The sequence below is a fragment of the Sinocyclocheilus rhinocerous genome, unplaced genomic scaffold, assembly GCF_001515625.1.
Source record: "Sinocyclocheilus rhinocerous isolate Xijiao unplaced genomic scaffold, SAMN03320098_v1.1 scaffold779, whole genome shotgun sequence".
Classification (NCBI taxonomy): domain Eukaryota; kingdom Metazoa; phylum Chordata; class Actinopteri; order Cypriniformes; family Cyprinidae; genus Sinocyclocheilus; species Sinocyclocheilus rhinocerous.
In genome coordinates, this window is record NW_015652150.1 from 822,434 (window position 1) to 827,830 (window position 5,397).

The 5,397-nt window shown below is 35.7% G+C and overlaps 1 non-coding gene across 1 annotated transcript; it reads left to right on the plus strand.

Moving 5' to 3' along the window:
* Positions 1 to 2,181: 2,181 nt before the first annotated feature.
* On the plus strand, positions 2,182 to 2,253 carry trnae-cuc (transfer RNA glutamic acid (anticodon CUC)). Its single transcript has one exon. It is a non-coding gene; the product is annotated as a tRNA-Glu (tRNA).
* The last annotated feature ends 3,144 nt before the right edge of the window (positions 2,254 to 5,397 follow it).

The window sequence follows — 5,397 nt, forward strand, 5'->3', positions numbered from 1 at the left end:
AAATTTAGCATTACTTCACTTGCTCACCAATGGATCCTCTGCTGTGAATGGGTGCCGTCAGAATGAGAGTCCAAACAGCTGATAAAAACATCACAATAATGCGCAAGTAATCCACACAATTCCAGTCCATCAATTAATATTTTGTGATGTGAAAAGCTGCGTGTTTGAAATAAATGTATCAAGATTTTTAACTTAAAACCATTGTTTCCAGCTAAAATAGTCCTCTATCGATAATATTGCTTCTTCTGGTGAAAAAGTAATCTCATCTGAATCAGAAGAAAAATAAGCATAGATCAAACGCTGTTTACAAGTGAAAACAGTCCAAAATAAATAAATATGATGTATTTTCATATTTCATAAAAATTGGATTATGGACTGATATTTTGACCAGAAGTGAGGGTTTGAGGTTAATATGCCTTAATGGTGGGTTTGTTTTGACAAACATGCTGTTTTTTACACTTCACAAGACATTAATTGACACGTGACAACAATTAATGTCTGCTGTTTAGAATCTCATTCTGACGGCATCCATTCACTGTAGAGGATCCATTGGTGAGCAAGTCTCCAAATCTGTCCTGATGAAGAAACAAACTCATTTACATCCTGGATGGCCTGAGGGTGAGTACATTTTCAGCAAATGTTCATTTTTTTTAACTATTCAAACTATTCCCTAAAAACCTACATCCATCTGGTCAACCTTTTTCCAGTCTTATAATGTTGCACATTCATACACTGTTTTGCATGCATTCTGCCTTGATTTATGATTATTTATTATTATTACAGCAAAATGCCTTGTATTGCACCGAGCGATGCCTTGCGTTTCAGTGTTGGTATCCATCACTTCTTCTCATAGAGTACTTGGCTGGTTTGTTCCAACAGGCAGGATTTGAGACTCTTGTTAACGAGTATGTGTTGAGAGAAACTGTCAATAAAAAAGAGGGTCTGTGTGTTCCCCGAGTATTCCTGCAGAGTAAATTTCGCAAACCTGTTCCATCATTATCACCAGCATAAAAAAAGTCAAATTTTTGTAAATGTATTTTTCAAAATGCCATGCATTAATTTATTGTATTTCAGATAAATAGAATTTTCATTCAGATGTTGTTGTTTTTTTATCTCATAATGAAATAAAATCTGTATATTTTTCAATTGTTTGGTGAATTTCTTGATTTCAGACTTGAGAATAACATGCAAAGTTAGTGAGTGGTGTGCTGGACATTTTCTTATGTTTATTGTAGGTTGCAAAGTTGTATGTAATTATATCATAGATATATGTAGCCGATAGGTAGATGCCACATTCGTCGACGTGTACGCTGTCTTGGAACGGTCAATGTGTCGTCACTTACAATAAAAATCAATGAGTTTCAATATGCCACATTACGCAGCCTCTGGTTGTAAAAACTGCCGAAATTTAAATTCCTGAAGAAATTGGATAAACTTTCACAGGTAAGAATGTGTTAGTTTGCATTTTTATTGTGTATTAGCTCAATATTACAGTTTTTTTGTACCTCTTAAATGCCGTGTTAGCTAATGGCTCTTGTATTGTGGTAGTTTAGCAAAATCATCTGGTGAAGCAGATATAGATATTCATTCATGCATATAACTAGAGTTGCAGACATACAGGTAACTGGCTCTGGAGTGTTCACGCCACGGACCTGCTTTGACCATTCCAATATGGCGAATGGCGAACGGCTCACGTATCCCTGTTGAAAAAAACAGCATATGCTGGTTAGGTATGTTTTGATGCTGGTTTAAGCTGGTTCTTTGCTGGTTTAAACTGGTCCTTTTGCTGATTTATGCTGGTCCTTTGCCAGCACATGACCAGCATAAACCAGCAAAAGGACCAGCTTAAACAAGCAAAGGACCATCTTAAACCAGCATCCCAGCGTCAAAACATACCTAACCAGCATATGCTGTTTTTTTCAACAGGGATAGCGGCCCACAGAAACAGCCACTTTATTTTTTATGTTGTTTTCTTGATAACATATTGTGTGTTATTGTTCCTTGAATAAAAAAAGAAACAGCCACTTTAGACCAGAGTTAAGTAACATGCAGCTGCGCGCGCATTGTGGTGGCAGAAAAACTGGGAACAAGTGGAGGGAAACGGGTAAAATCCATGGAATAAGAAATATGTCTATTTTGTCTTTACATATTTGATTACAAATATGAACCTGTGTGATGCAGTCCCTGGTGGTCTAGTGGTTAGGATTCGGCGCTCTCACCGCCGCGGCCCGGGTTCGATTCCCGGTCAGGGAACGAGATGTGTTTTCACTTGCGGAAACTTTTCATTTGTGAGGTCAAGTCTAGGAGTGACAAATAAAACGACGACATAATCAGTTTAATAATTGAAACATTTTTTATTTCAATTTTAAGAAAATTCACTGTATTTATTTTCTAAATGCATGGTATTGATCTAAGCAAAATGTCAACTCGATCTTCCGGTGAAACGACAGATCTCTCTGTTGAAGTGTGGTCGGACTTCAATTTACCCGTCCCTCTCTTACAACCGACTGCAAACTCACATAAAGGTCTGCTGCTCGTCTCCATCCAATCAGCAAACGATGGATAGAATCAAATCCCCGCCCTATGTTTTTTTTCCTTTTCGATCATCACGACTTTACAGCAACTGTGTGTGGTTTTGTGTATTTTTGAGGTTTTAGAGCCCCCTGCAGTTAAGTGTGTGGAATTCACTGTGGTAAATATATCACTATCATAATTACTGTGATTTAATTTAATTTAATTTAATATTTAGATTTTTTTTGTTGCTGTTTTCGTGTTTTAAATAAAATAAAATAAATCATTTTAAATAGAAAAATAACTAGACATATTTAAAACTAACTAGACAATAACTAGACATATTTAAAACTAATTAAGTCAGGTTAAACGTAAAACAATAAAATAGTAAATAAATACATAATTTTAAATGCACATTTAAAATTGTCACCCCTATTCCGCCACAACAAAACATGTTGGAATATTTAGTAATGTTGTTTTAATACTATGATTAGACATAATTAATAATGATAAATGCAGTGTGCTTATTTTTCTTCTGCGCATAAGCATAATTGACCGTAGCCGAATAATACGTTATATTTATAAATAGTATTCATTGTTTTCTTCTTCGTCTTCTACTTTTTAATTTTAAAAAAAGTGGTCGACCTCAACAAGGGCCGTTTCTCAGTATGCGTTCTTGTCTTTACTTGCGGACTTGTGAAACGTCGTCAGTCGTTGCCCAAGTACTGTTCCAAAGTTCACATCTAGCCAAGTCAATTCAAATCCCCAGATGTGTTCTTGCTCCACCCCTTTTATCGAGGATGCATCAAGAGGTGACTTGTGCTGGTGCGAGTTTGAGGCAGCATTAATCCCACAATGCATTTCGCACCAACCAGCGAGTGTTAATGGCGGAGGAGAAAAGGCGCATAATTTTCAAAATATTACTGTTATTGTGTCATGAAATGTACTTTTAAGAGTTTTTCAGGCGAGAATGTAGTTGTTTAAAACTCAAATCTGCGGTTTATTTGTAAAGATAGCGCCTACTTGAAATTTTGCTTCGCGGATTTCGGAGATGTGAGCTCCAGGCGATCACCGCGAGCTCATTGCTAGTCTTTCTGACATTTGCCACTAGCTTGGATGTCTCTGTAGTGGTTAAACATGATTTATAATTCCTTTTGGGGTATATCTAACAGGCAATCTTTGGTCTCATAAATGTATTATTTGTTCCTGGTCATATCGTTTTGGCTGAGCACAAAGTTTAGTTACATAACTTTATATAGCCTGTTTATCAGTGGTGTAATGTAACGAAGTAATAATACTTCGTTACAGTACTTAAGTATTTTTTAGAATTTTAAATCTTAACTTTTAAAATTTAAAATTTTAAAAGTTAAATCTCTTTTTTGGCTAATTTTATCTGTAAAAGAAAATCTGCTTAATAATTATGCACACCTGAATATAATACATTTTTCACTTCCAGCCTTAGTGAATAATTATATATCAATTATAAATTATTAAATACAAAATTAATAGTAGTTATTAAGATTGATGTCGTTTGGAATTGGTAAAATGTGCTTGGAAAAAAATATGATCAGAATATAAACTTGCATAATAATTATGCATGCACTGTATTTTTCCTCTTCTGCTGTCGAGGTAATGCAAGGAATGTTGTGATTTGGTTGTCAAGGCAGCCAATCAGAATTTAGCAGCCTCGTCTCTGATTGGCTGGAATTATGGCATATTGTAACGCTGGTTGGTGTTGAGCACGCGAGCTGTTGGTATTTAGAGAGCACTGAGGGCGGGCATCAGGTGAGCAAGCTAGTGAAACGTTGCACGCGCAAAAGAGAAGGTCTGCTCACATCCAAAAACTTATTTTAAATGCAAAAATTGATTTTCGTGCGCTCGAAATACTTTTTTCTTTGCGAAACGAACGTTTTCTCCACAAAACTCAGATCGTGCGCGTGCAAAATATGATCTTTCGCGCGCAGAATTGTGGCAGAGATCTATGCCTATAGAATAACACGGACTTTAGGAAAGCAGGTTTGACGAATCTGGTCTATCTGGCGCTTGCCAGTTAGACTCGTGCTCATGTGCAAACAAGTGCGCGCACAACCGCGGATGATTCAGTTTCCACTCAAATCGAGTCTGGGGTGTGCGATACTGCATCGTCTGTGATAATATGGTAAGTGTTGTTGTAATGATGTGCGATTATCATCAGATCACACACAGAGTGCACACGCACGTTGATTTATTAGTCTATTAAAACTCAAAATTCAAGGCATTCTAAATTGTAGATGGCAAAAATTATTCTGTATACTTTTTATATTTATATAATTTAATATAGTTAACTTAATCTATATCACACAAAGAGTACCGTTTTTCTGCAGATATCAGCATGAACACATTTAATAATCATTTTATACTTTATATTAAGTTCAATAAAGCAATGTGACTCACATTTTAGACATAATATTGCTTGTTTTTGCTCAATTTTGCCAACGAAAATAGTTCCAAACAAAGATCACAGCACTGTTTTGCGTCTCTGAGCAATGGACGGTTTTTACTTATTGAATGAATCAGCTTTTTGAACGAATCGGTTAAAAAAATGAATCAGTGATTCACTCAGTAACACAGTCGAATGCTTGTTTCTGAATGAATCAGTCGTTTGAATGAATCGGTTGAATCTCAATGACTCACTCATTAACAGTCACTTGCTGTCACCTACTGGCGGTTTTAATTTCACATTTCTACTATTTTTTTTCATGTTTTAAATTATTTCAAATATCAGTATTCAACGTTTTATGTTAAAAACAAAACATTAGGCCTATTTATGCATCTGTAACGGCAGGTTAAATGCATCCATGTCCCCTCTGAAATAGGCCTACATTAAACTGTGTAAATACATCTAAA